At 38.3% G+C, this 14,079-nt stretch overlaps 1 pseudogene; it reads right to left on the bottom strand.

Moving 5' to 3' along the window:
- Window positions 1–8,624: 8,624 nt before the first annotated feature.
- LOC110541137 (U6 snRNA-associated Sm-like protein LSm2) lies at window positions 8,625–9,004 on the bottom strand (annotated as a pseudogene).
- Window positions 9,005–14,079: the final 5,075 nt, after the last annotated feature.

Raw genomic sequence — 14,079 nt, 5'->3', positions numbered from 1 at the left:
ATAGCGGACACTTCTTTTGTAATGTTTTTGGAGAGAAGAAAATCTCTGGTCCATAAAATGTCAAGGTACTTAAAAAAGAAAATAAAACATAAAAATAAAAAGATTTTCAAATATGACTGTTTGTTAAGATAAAATCAGTACTTAATCTCTCCCTTACTTTGTCTTTTTTTATGAACTGGTTTCAGTTGATTTCTGTACCTTATGTTAAAACTTCCTTATGTCAAATTTTCTAAAATTATCACCCTTACATTTCTATACATAAAAGTTTAGAGATTTGACATAAAGAATGAAGATTAATAGATTAATTTTAATTCATTTTTTTAAAGATTCTTGAGTTGTTTATTTTATGAAAGAACTTTTGCTTAACAAAAAGCCATCGCATTTACTGTTTTAAACAATTTTCTGTAAAAAAACATCTATGTCTTATGAATTTTTTGAGTGAAGTTTTGACAAGATATGGCAGTCCCTTTATTTCACTTTCTATATCTTAGGATGAATAATTGTCCACTTAAAAATATTTTTAATAAAAACATTTCTGTCGGCACAAATCTGTCCTCTTTGGCTAGTTGTGCAATGTTTTGTTGAGTGCTCTCTGTCACGAACAACTCCACATTTGGCTAAGGCCGAGGATCTGGCTTGCTTCCATGTATGTGGACCTATCTGCATTGCCCCCGTGGCACGCCTGGGTTGGCTACCCAGAGGCTATTTAATTTTAATTCATTTAAAGCAAAGGAGCACACTGACCAGGCACTTTTAGGGTATTCTTCATTCATAGAATCAAGCTTTTCATAATACATTTTGAGCCCATGCTAATACTATATCCACAATGATTATACAGCAGGTAAGTGCTGTCTGTATTCTCATAGACCTTCTGTTCTTTGGGGAGAGATACCAACTAAATAGTTACAGAGATACACATCAATGACATGTGTGGAATCTTCATGGTGACAGAATCTTTATGGAGGACAGAAATCAGGTTTGCAATCCAGGTGCAAAGCATCTGTGTACGGAGACCTGAAGATGATTTGGGGTTAGGCAAGTGAGGGGTACATTGTGCATATCTCGTGGAGAAACAAAGTTCAATGAAGGACAGAATGTAACATCCAGGGAACTTGAAAAGCCAGAAACTGTTGTACCTGGAACAGGAGGGGAGGCAGGGGTTGGGCAACGGAGAATTTGCAGGGTTAAGTTATGGATCTCACGTTGTACCCTGAGCTAAACAGGATGTGACTGACTGTAGATTACAATAAAATATCAGAATCCTCTGCCAAAAATGCAGTTTGCTTTCAATAGGAATCACACATCAGGTGTCAGTAGAGGTAGAAGCAGGGGTTGAGTTAGAAACTGGAAGTAATAGTACAAGTGAAGAATCACATTGATGTTATCCTCATGGGACAGGGATTCTCAATTTCTGTATCTTACACATAGATGTTCTGTTAATTAATAAAAAAGTAATATTTTCTGGCTTGAAATTCGTTGAACTCATTTTATGAAGAACCCCAAATATCCAGTTTCCTATACTTTTTTTTTTTAATAGATCAGCTACTATAACCTACTATTGTATCAACCTTCAGACCTCAGGAGATTACTATAGACATTTATTACCATGGCTTTGAACCCTGAGTTCAAAAAGTTGTTCTCTACTCTACAATCTTTTTATTGTTTTATTTTATATTATATGCATTGTTGCTTTGCCTGCATGTAAAACTTTGTGAGGGTGTCAGGTCCCGTGGAACTGGGGTTACATACACACGGTTATAAGGGGTCATGTGGGTGCTGGGAATTGAATCTGGTTCCTCTGGATGGGGTACCCGTGCTCATAACTGCTGAATCATCTCTCCAGCCCCTACAGTCTTTACTATGTATAATGGTTGCATTTATGTCAACTTTGTACAAGCTGGAGTCATCTGTGAAGAGGAAATCTCAGTTGAGAAAACACTCCCACAAGATTGGCTGTAAGGATGCCTATAGGACGTTCTCATGACTGATGAGTGCTGTGTTCATCCAGTGACACTCTGGGATGATGATCCTAAGTAGTATAAGAGATCGTGCTAAGTAAGCCAGAAAGGAGCATGTTTCAATGTCCTGTTTTCTGGTGCCTGGCTCCAGGTTGCAGCAGTGACTACCTGAATGATAGACTCTGCACTCTAAGATGAAAACCAACACACACACACACACACACACACACACACACACACACACACACAGAAAATACCAAGCAAACAAACAAACTAAAAACCTTTCAAGTTGTTTTTGGTCATGGTGTCCTATCACAGCAATGTCAATCCTATGACATATGTGAAAACTTACTTTCTTTTGATCTTTATTACATTCTTTTTTGGCTTATGCCTGAATCATAGCTTTAGATAAAAGTATAAAAGGAATAAATACAATCTGCCAATATGAAGCAGCCCTTAAACCTCTGGTTTTATTGTCAATTAAGCATTTAACATAGTTGCTGAATCTTACTGATAAAAGTCATTATTCATAAACAATTTATAATAGCAAACATTTTGCTTATGTTAATTGTTTATAGTAAAGTAAAAGACATAGAAATTAATTTGGTGGAGAGTAATTTCATTGCTCAATATTTTAAATAAATATTGAAATAATTTCCCACCTGAGAGTGGTAGAGTTTTTCTAAAGTGTTCAAGACCTTGAGTTTATTTCTATGAACCACAAAAAAAAAAAAGAAAAAAAAGAAAGAAAAAGAAAAAGAAGGAAGGAAAGACAGAAAGAGAAAAGATGAAAAAGAAAGGAAATCTCTTTAGTCATTTTAAATAGTAATCATAAAACTGGAAAAAAACAATCAATTATTATGATTACAGCTATGTCATTATTGTATAATAATAACTTATTTTCTAAGATACTAATAACACCTTTCTTTTGGAGTTAGTTTAGTCTAATTGAATAAAAACAGGTTTCTGGGAAAAAACAGGCACAGAGGGTAGCTACTGGGGAGCCTGGTCTGCACAGAGGGCCATAACACAAGTGTAGATTTGAGTTCAATATTACTCCATGTAAGTCTCTCCAGGAAATGGGCATGAGACAAAGCCCTGGAGGAGTAGCAGCTACAAACAATGCTTATTTATGCCTTTCAGAAAGATGCCTTTGGTTTGAGAGACTATTGTTTAAAACAAATTATAGAAGCAAAAAATCCCCTTCTCCTCTTCTCTCCTGTCTGACTCTCATTAATTAAAAACACAGTCTGCTCCTGGTAACCATTTTTTGTGCTCTTTCTGCGTCCCAGGAGCCAAAATCTTTGAGTAAGTTCTGGCTGGAATACCTCTTGTAGTTAGGCCATGCACGCCGATAAATTATTAGGTACAGTTTTGAATTATTTGTTCCTTTGAGAAGTCATTAGTTCTTTCTTCGACAATGTTTATATGTGAGAACAAATGGAGCAGGGTTAATTATAATGTTTTGAGCAATAATAAATGGTTGTTAAAACCAGTCCTTCTGTTTGTTATTCTAACACAAAGTACTATATTTTCTGGCAAAAGGATAGTAAGTAATTAATAAAAACAAAAGCAGATAGTGTAAGAAAAGCAGTGGGATCTAGTGTTCATTCAGAAACAGCCTCTGAATTTTAAAATCATAGTTCTTTATGAATATTAAAGGTTTGACAGCAGCAATTTTACTTATTACCCCATGTACAAATCATTATGTTAGCTTTCTAATGGGGCTGGAATATAATTTTAAGTGGTAGTATACTGGTTTAATTCTCTCTTCTGTCAGTTCCATGATAAAAACTCTTTTTCTGTATCCAGATAAGAATTATTTTGAATTGCACATGGAAAGTAAATATTGTCCTCTTAAGAGCTAAGCTTAGTTCTTAGAGTATGATAGAAACAGATTAATAATTATGCTAACAGTAAAAATATCAGTATTAGTTTACTAAATTAATACTAATTAATTGTTGACTAAATTAATATTAATAAACATCAGAAGTAGGAAAAGACAGGGAACAGAATAGGAGCCTTCCACAAGGGACCCCTGAAAGACTCTACCCATAAGGGTATTGAAGAAGATGCTGAGACTCATCCAAACTTTGGGCAGAGTGCAGGGAACCTTATAGAAGAAGGGGGAGAGAGAAAGGCCTGGTTGTGACAGGATCTCCACAAGGAGAGCAACAGAGAGAAAAAAATGGGCCCAGGGGTCCTGTAGAGACCAATACTCCAACCAAGGACCATGTATGGAGAGTACCTAGACCAAGACTCCTGCTCAAATGAAGCCCATAATAAAATTAATATTAATATTACTTTAGTTCACAAAAATCACTAAATTCCCAAGGATCCCTTGGTATCAAATCTGAACTCAATCTAGTTATTTCTTTGGTTTAAGACAAAAATATCAGGTTGATTGAAAATAGGCTCTTTGATCACCTGCCCCTGAGGGGTGAGCAGCCTTGCCAGGCCACAGAGGAGGACACTGCAGCCAGTCCTAATGAGACCTGATAGGCTAGGGTCAGAGGGAAGAGAGGAGGACCTCCCTTATCAGTGGACTTGGAGAGGGGCATGGGAGGAGATGAGGGAGGGAAGGTGGGATTGGGAGGGGAAGAGAGAGGGAGCTACAAGGGGATAAAAAGTGAATAAACTGTAATTAATAAAAAAAATGAAAAGAGGGATACTAAAAAGGTTACTGTTTAAATTTTTGGGTATGGAAGAATTAATACTATCTATCCTCAAGAGTAAGGCAGCATGTGTTATTTCTGAAGGAGAGACCATCTGGCTGTAAATAGTAAATACTGAAGACAAAAAAGAAAATAGGTCGGTGGTTAAGATTAACTTTATTCTTCAGTTGACAGTTGTGTCCAGGTTCTGGTTATTACGAATAAAGCTCCTATGAACATGGTTGAGCAAATATCCTTGTGTACTTGAGCATCTTTCGGATTTATGCCAAGGAGTGGTGTAGTTGGATCTTGAAGAAGCACTATTCCTAATTTTCTGAGAAAGCACCAGAATGATTTCCAAAGTAGTTGTACAAGTTTACATTCCCACCAGCAATGGGGGAGGTTGTCCCTTTCTCCACATCCTCTCCAGCATGTGTCATACCTTGCTTTTTTTTTCTTATCTTAGCCATTCTGATGGGTGTAAGGTGAAATCTCAGGGTTGTTTTGATTTGCATTTTCCTGATGAGTAAAGATGTTGAACATTTCAAGTGTTTCTCTGCCATTTGATATTCCTCTGTTGAGAATTCTTTGTTTAGGCCTGTACCCCGTTTTTTAATTGGATTACTTGGTTTGTTGGTGTTTAACTTCTTGAGTTCTTTATATATTCTGGATATTAACCTCTGTCAGATGTAGGGTTGGTGAATATCTTTTCCCAGTCTGTAGGCTGTCGTTTTTTTGTGATGACAGTGCCCTTTGCTTTTCAGTTTCATGAGGTCCCGTTGATTGATTGTTGATCTTAGAGCCTGTTCTGTTGGTGGTCTCTGGTACATTTACACAATGGAATACTACTCAGCAATTAAAAACATGGAAATCATGAAATTAGCAGGTAAATGGATGGAAGTATAAAAGATCATCCTGAGTGAGATAATCTAGAAACAGAAAGACACATATGGTATATACTCACCTATAAGTGGATATTAGCCATATGATATAGGACTAAAATTTATAGTCCTAAAGAAGCTAAACAACAAGGAGGATCCTGGGGAAGAGGCTGAAACCTCATTCAGAAGGGCAAACAGGATAGGCATTGGAAGTAGGAAAAGACAGGGAACAGAATAGAAGCCTTTCACAGGGGCCCCTGAAAGACTCTACCTGAAAGGATATTGAAGAAGATGCTGAGACTCAGCCAAACTTTGGGCAGAGTGCAGGGAACCTTATAGAAAAAGGGGGAGAGAGAAAGGCCTGGTTGTGACAGGAGCTCTACAAGAAGAGCAACAGAGAAAAAAAATGGGCCCAGGAGTCCTGCGGAGACCAATACTCCAACCAAGGACCATGTATGGAGAGGACCTAGACCCAGACTCCTGCTCAGGTGAAGCCCATAGGCTGCTCCTTTTCCAAGTGGGTTCTCTAGTAAGGGGGACTGGGGTTGTCTCTGATATGAACTCAGTGGTCAACTCTTTGATGACCTCTCTCTGAAGGGTGTGGCTTTGCCAAGCCACAGAGGAAGATGAGGTAACCAGCCCTGCTGAGACCCGATTTGCTAGGGTCAGACAGAAGGGGAGGAGGACCTCCCCTATCAGTGGACTAAGGCAGGTGCATATAGGGAGAAGAGAGAGGGTGGATGGGACTGGGAGGAGATGGGGAGGGCTACAGCTGAGATACAAAATGAATAAATTGCAAAAAATAATTAATAAATAAATAAATTAAAAAAATAACTTCATCTTTAAAGTATGGACAGATTTTTTCCTTTGCCCTGAGAGTTCATTACTGAGAGGCTTTTGTTAATGGACTGACAGATAATATGAACCTATGTAGAGCTGACCTTAGCAAAAAGTAGTCCATAGAAGAGTGGGGGGATAGTAAGTTGTTGACAGGCCCATCATTCTATGAGGAGGGCTAAAATAAGCAAGCAAGTAAGTAAATAAATAAATATGTTAGCTCTGAAAATCATGGGGGCAAATTTACACTTAAATTTATTGATTTCTCAAAAAAGGACAAAGATCTTAGTAGAGCAGAAGAGAACCCAGTAAATCAGCTTTCTCCTGCAATTGTGTTAACAGAACCTAGTTTTCTGCATCCAGTCCTTTCTGATTTTGAATGGTTCTTGCTCTGGGAGGCTCAACCTGTATGGATTGAAGAAGAAAGTGTCTTTTTCCCTGCTCCTCACTCACATGGGGGTCTTCTTAGATCAAAAGCAGAATTTCAAAAATGTTATAAGGTGACAAAGTATGGAGGGAATTATAAACAACTGAAGTGAGAATCTGTGAGTTGGTCCTGAAAGAGCTTGTGTCAGAGTGATGAGATGATGGGCTATAAGAGTGATAGCTTTTGCTGTACATCCCATACTAATATAACTACTATTGTCAGTTTTCTTTATAAATTAATGAAATGAAAAACTGAAAAAAAAATAGTACAATGTGAGATAACTGTCGTGTACATCAAACCACTAGACTGGCTTTTCAGGTTGTCTGTTTTGGTACTTACCACACGCGCACATATATATTCCTGAATAATTATATATATATATATATATATATATATATATACACACATGTATATATCAGGTTGTCTTCTAATCTATAGTGAGATTATTCTTGTAAAATACATCTTCCATTGGTCATGAATGAAAAGGTTGTCTTGTTCCCTAGAGCTCTTTACCCTACCAGATGAATAAAAAATAGGTGTCATGAATAGTCAAGAATGAAAGCACTTAGGAATATATCTGTTTCTTATTAGTCACTCATCTATTATGTATGAACTGAAAATGCATTTTGAAATTAATATAGCTGAAAGTAATAGAGCACAACTTTAGGAAATTTGAATAAGAAATTCCAACTATTCGACAGTAAAATTAATCTATTGTAGTTATATATTTTGGAGCTAATTTTGACTTCTTAAAATTAATATTTTAAAAGTAAAATTTGAAAAATTTCAAAATATAACATCTCACTTGCGTTTTGTATGGTAAATGTAAACACGTCATTCTCTGAAGCATTTTTACTAGGTGAATCAAATCAGTTAAAAACAGATTCTTCTGTAGAGTTTATTGACATTTTCATCTACTTTGAAGGTGGTAAATTTCAGGCATTTATTTCTCACTCTTCTGGAGTCTTGGAAATCTAATATTAAAGCTTCATTGGTTTGAGTGTCTGGTTCACAGATGGAGTCTTATTGCTGTGTCCTCACATGAAAGAGGAACAAATGTCATAAGAGCTGCAATCCCATCCTCAGGGCAGGTCACCATCATAGCCGTAAAAGTCTATGCCTCCAAATACAAAATCTTGTGAGCCAGAAGGTCAACATATAACTAGGAAAAAGGCCTCACAACAAAGGTCTACTGTTTCTGTTGGAATCACATAATGTGTTCATTCAGAGAGCTGCAACCAAGGCTGCAAAGCAAGAGCTCTTGCAACAGGCCTGAGCCCTGGTCATATCCTACTGTGTATGCAAGGCCAATGCTTAATGAGGAAACAATAGATGAAGTGATGGAATGGGGAAAGCTATACTTCATCAGTTTGTGGGCTTCATTCTCTCAAATTCCCTGACTGCTTATTACAGTTTTATTCCGATCTTAATTGACAATGGGTTTCGTGGCTGCACTCTTCTGCAAGGTTTTCCATTAAGTTGGCTCATATTAATTAATTAATTAATCTATTTATGCATTTATTAGTTTGCACCATAAATTTTATTCCCAATGCAACACAGATTCTTTCCATGCCCCCAAAGTAACACATGTCTCCCTTGGAAGGCCTGGGATGCTCCCACCATCTCCACAGAAGGTGAGAGAAAGGTACAGACTGGAAGCAGTTCAGAAATATCCGGCAGTTCCGGCTTTCTTGCCCTCCTTTCTCAACTGAAGAATTAATTATCTCTCTCATCCATTCGATTAAAAAATTATCATTAACAAAACAAAATACACCTTAAGTATTGGGCAGGGATGTCCTGCCTCAGTTGGACATCAAGTTATGGGTCACCAATGAAAAAGGGAGGGGGAGGGGAAGAGGCGCCAGCACTATTTCTGATGAAGGGTTTCCTTTCTTCCTGCATCCTGTAGCAGCTCTGTGTCCACCTCATTTGCTGGCCGCTGCACATAGCGGACAAATGAGCTCCTGATGAAGTGACTGATAACACATGAGGATATTTCTCAGGGTCTGGGACACTGATGTCAGTTAGTCTGATATTGAGGTACTGGTCCACAGAGTGAAGGGTTCCACAGATGCTCAGGTCGTTCTTGGGTTCCAAAACCAGGTCTTTGCCCACAAAGGACTTCTACAAGGAGTAGAAGAGCTTGCTGCTGGCACCAGGAACTGCAGCCTGGACCGGAAGGAAAGAGCCAAGGGCGGGGGGCGTGGTGATAGGGGGCAGAGGAGGGCTGCCTGGGAACACAGGCATAGTGGTGAGCAACCAAAGAAAGTCGCGGAGCCAGGTAAGGCAGAGTGGAGAGGACTGCTCTTAAACACAGGATGACTGAGTTCTAAGAGGGGTGCAGAACAAGCCCTTTGTCTTGGCTTGGTGTTTGAGTTGGGGCCTTATACAGGCATTCTGATACCCACCCCACGCCTTGGTAAACCCTCATTTTAACACATGTTAATCTTTACCTTTAATCCAATGAGTAAAGCTCAAAGCTAAGCCAAGGAAATGATATACCACTGCAACCTTGTATACATGAGTGTGTTTGAGAATGTGTGTCTAGGTTTGGTTTTTATAGGCATCATAAATCGTGACTGGGGCTTTAAATGAACAAAAATAATTTAGAAGTTAGAGGACAGAATATTGTACACTATGTACCATATTTATTCAGAATTAAGAAAATGCAGTGTTCGTTTGCTTTTTGACCTTTTGCTTGCCATTTAAAGCTATGTACACTTTGCTTTGTGTATCTCAGCTGTAATGCTCATTAACTACCATAGTTAATCCTTTTTTTTTTTTTTCCTTTCTCCTGAAGCATTTTCTTGAGAATCTAGTATTTGTTACCTGACTTGTAATAATGTTGTCTGGTTGTATATCATTCTCAGCCTAACGAAGAACACTTGTGTGGGCCCCACTATTTCAAAAGTGGCCACAGAGAGAAAGCTTGACGATTTCTAAATTGAATGAATGCTTTTCCTTATGAGGCAATCCAACAAAATTAGGTTCCTCACAATTTAAAAATGCTTTAGAAATCTGTGATCAACAGTAAAAATACTCATGTTTTTCATGCGGACTTTTTCTGAAGCTCTAAAGGAAGGAGAGCTTGTAGAAGAGTGCCACTGTGCTACGCAGACAACAGCAAGCAGAGAAGAGCTGAAAGGTTCTGAAGGTGTGATTTGAAGGTAAGGAGAGGCAGGGAAGATGGCGTTCATTGTTGTATAATGTATTAAGGGAGGCTTCATGAGAGGATGGTGACTGAACTGGGTTGCAAAAGTAAACCCTAGAAGATTGTGGAAGATTTTGTTAAGTAAGCAAGACAGTAAGTCATCTTAAGTCTAGAAATGGACATAAACAGAAGCCCAGGCTGCTATGTAAACACTGTATTTCAGACTCCTGAAAACGATAGCTGCCTATGGAGGTGGTGGTGATCTTTGGATCAAGAGGGACTACATGAAACTCGCCCATCTGTTTAAGTGTGTTGTGAGGGCTTGTAAATATAAAGAATGTGATAAAAAAAATTGCTGGGCAGATGTTGGAAAAACAAATGATGAATTTGAAGAGACCACCTGGGAGGTTAATTTGACAGAGGAAGGCAGTGTCAGTAGGTTGGGAAAGACAGAACCATTAGGCCATTCAGCCTTTAGCTGACAGACTAGAAAATGCTGGTACATTGGTGGGTGAATGCAGCAATTTCCACCTCCAACAGGGCAGGATCTTGTCATTCCTGAAGAGAGGTGGGTTGGGTTTTTCTCTCCCCTTCTTCCGGGAGGGAGGGCTGGGTCAGTGCACAACAGTTAAGTTTGGCGCCTGGGCTCTATGTGCCATATGTCTAGGATAGTGAAATGGGAATTGATTAGTCTGTTCAAGTGAATCTTTTTTCTTTACCATTTCCTGCTCTTGAAACATGCCTTTCCTACTGCACACAGGCTTGAAGAAGTTGTCACTTTTTTTTCCTAATTAATTCTTTCTGCATCTAGAGTAGACATATTAGAGTATAACCTCTTTTTAGGATATGCTATTCAAAATCATTGTTTTAGGTTATTTTAGTAGAACAGAGAAAACAAAATAGGTATTTTTTGAATATCTGAACCCAGGGATTTTTAAACTTGGAGACCCCTGAATTAGAAAGAAAAGAAGTCACCAGTATAAAAGAAGGCCTAAGCAGATGCAAAGAGCTGGAAAGGGATCTAGTCAGAGACACAGAAAGGATATTTTCTCACTTTCTCTTTGGATTTTGGTTTCTTTGTCTAACCATTCCCCACCCTTTAGGATTGCTGAATTACCTCCAGTAAATATCTTTTCTCCCTTTCTTTTATTTTGCCAGAGTTAGCTATATAGTCCCTTTGTGTTTTTTTTTTAATTAAAGTAACTTTAAATCATTCCTGAATTGAGATAGTCACTATGAAAAGAAAAATACTTAGAAAGTAAGGACAAAATGTGAGCATTGACTGAGATTTTTTGTTTTGTTTTAGTTTTCTAAATTTATAAATATATATTAGATATATATATTTATATATATTAATTCTTTATTAATTACACTTTATTCATTTTGTATTCCCCCTGTGGTTCTCTCCTTCCTCCCGTCCCAATCCCTCCCTTCCTCCACCCTCTGCATGCATGCCCTTCCCCAAGTCCACTGATAACCTGCCATTTTTGAGTTGACTGAGATTTTGTCAACTAAGTTTTGGCAGCTGAAGTCTTAGTAGTGGAAGAAAATGTCCAGAAAGAGCAAGTGAAGTGATCAGTAAATAGACTTGGAGGCAAGATTTAGCAATATAAACACAAGAGAAATGTTTTTACATGAGAGGAGAAGGGTGGAATAGATTGATGATAGCCAAAAGGAGAAAAGGAATTTCAAATATGAGGCGTGGATAAGTGCTTAATATTTTCAAACATTTCAGTGGAACGGGGACTGATAAAAAGCTATCGACCTCGGTAAACACAAGCACTGCTCACTTCGGTTTCGTGTAAAGAGTCTTCTCACTTTCTGCAAAGTGAGAAGGCTGTTGCCTAAATCAAAGACAAATAATGAATGGAAGAACGCTGCTTTTGCCAATGGTGTTAAGAGATGGAAAAGTGACAGTAATTAGAAGTCATTTCTTTAGTTTGACAAGTGTTTGTTCCTACTGCGTGTGACCTGTGAGACAAAGCTACATGATAAAGTAGACACAGTACCTCCCCGAAAATTATACAGAGTCAGGGAGGCTCATAAGGTAAGCCTCTAAGGGATGCAATTAGAGAAAAACACACTTGAGTACTTTACCAGCCTTTATAATGACACATCAAGTTTTGTATGCCTGGATGCACATGTTTATAAATATATACACATACAAAATCACACACACACTATATATCTATTTTTAAAGATAAATTTTGTAGTTCAAGAGCAAATAAATTGCCTATATAACTTCTTGCCTAGATGAGCCAACTTCCTGAAAAATTCTTTTTTTTTTTTACAAAATTTATTAGTTATTATTATTACTATTTACTGTTTATTCACTTTGTATCCTGGTTTTAGCTCCGTCCCTCATCTTCTCCTCATCCTATCCTCCCTCCCTATCTGTCTCCCCTAGTCCACTGATAGAATTCTTCCTCCCTTACTGTCTGACTCTCGTCTATCAGGTCCCATCAGGACTGCCTGGATCCTCTTCCTCTGTGGGCTGGTTAAGTTTCTCCATCAGAGAGAAGTGATCAAGGAGCAGGCAACTAGGGAATCAGTATGGAGACTGAGCTGCCCATGGGCTACATCTGAGCAGGGGGTCTAGGTTGTCTCCATGCATGGTTTTCAGTCGATTCATCAGTCTCTGCAGGCCCCTAAGGGCCCAGAATATTTTGGCTCTGTTAATCTCCTTGTGGAGTTTCTGTCCCAACCAGGCCTTTTTCTCTCACCCTTTGTCCATGCGATTCCCTGCACTCTGCCCAGAGGTTGGCTATGAGTCTCAGCATCTCCTTCCATACCCTGGTGGGTAGAGTCTTTCAGAGGTTCTCTGTGGTAGGCCCCTGTCCTGTTCCTTGTCTTCTCCCACTTCTGATGTCTATCCTGTTTGCCCTTCTGAATGAGAATTACGAATCTTCCCTAGGGTCCTTCTTGTTGTTTAGCATCTTTAGGACTATGGATTTCAGTATTTTTATCCTATGTTATATAGCTAATATACTCACTTACAGGCATGCACCACCACACCAGGCTGGTATCATTCACTTTTACAATACAATAAAATAAGCCATGATTAGAAAAATTAGCACATCAAAGTTGGACAAGACAAACAAAGAGAAAGAAATGAGACCAAGAGAAGGCACAAGAATCAGAGACCTACTTGTTCTCACACTCAGGAATCCCATAAATACACTAAACTGGAAGCCATAATATAGACACACATTTTGTCAAGACCCATGTGGGCCCTGTACATGCTATTTTAGTCTCTGTGAGTTCATGTGAGCTTTGCTCATGTTGATTTAGAGGGCCTTGTTTTCTTAGCCTCATCTATCTCCTCTGGCTCTTGTACTCTTTCTGCCTTCTCTTTTGTAGGTTTCTCTCAGAGGGGAGGGATTTGGTAGAGATATCCTATGTAGGGCCATGTAGTTTAAAATCTCTACTCTCTGCATAATGTTTCAATATTATAATTTAAAGCAAAATTACCAACATTTTCAGTATGTTTATAACAGCTATAGCAAACAGGAAAGTCTCCAGACCACTTTATAAAAAGATCAGAGGTGGAAAATCAATGGGTTAAGCACTCATTGAATATATCCAAGTGGGTTCCGTTGTAATAGGAACAGGGACTTTTTCTGACATGAACTGATTGGCCTGTTCTTTAATTACCTCCCCCTGAGGGGGAAGCAGCATTACCAGGACACAGAAGAAGACAATGCAGCCATTCCTGATGAGACCTAATTGACTAGGATCAGAAGGAAGGAAAAGAAGTTGTCCCCTATCAGTGGACTTGGGGAGGGGCATGCATGCAGAGGGTGGAGGAAGGGAGGTATTGGGACGGGAGGAGGGAGGGAACCATGGGAGGGATACAAAATGAATAAAGTGTAATTAATAAAGAAAAAATATATCCACTCTGAAAAATCTACCAAATATACAACATAAAGAAAGAAAAAAAACAAAACTCACTATTGTGAATGCTAGCTTAAAATGTTGCCATAAAGCAACAAATAATATGACCATGCCATTTTATCTCTATCAAAAGCTGAGAAAAGGGAGGTAGGCCTGTGTATTTTAGAAATTTTATTTCTACATGAACTGACAAATATCTCTTAATAAAATCTGCAGTATTATTTTAAGTACCAAGTAATTCCACAAACAAAACATATCAATTCTGTTATGACAGAAA

This window comes from Meriones unguiculatus, chromosome 2 (assembly GCF_030254825.1).
Source record: "Meriones unguiculatus strain TT.TT164.6M chromosome 2, Bangor_MerUng_6.1, whole genome shotgun sequence".
Classification (NCBI taxonomy): domain Eukaryota; kingdom Metazoa; phylum Chordata; class Mammalia; order Rodentia; family Muridae; genus Meriones; species Meriones unguiculatus.
The sequence above is the reverse complement of the archived record's forward strand: the minus strand, read 5'-3'. Positions and strand labels throughout refer to the sequence as shown.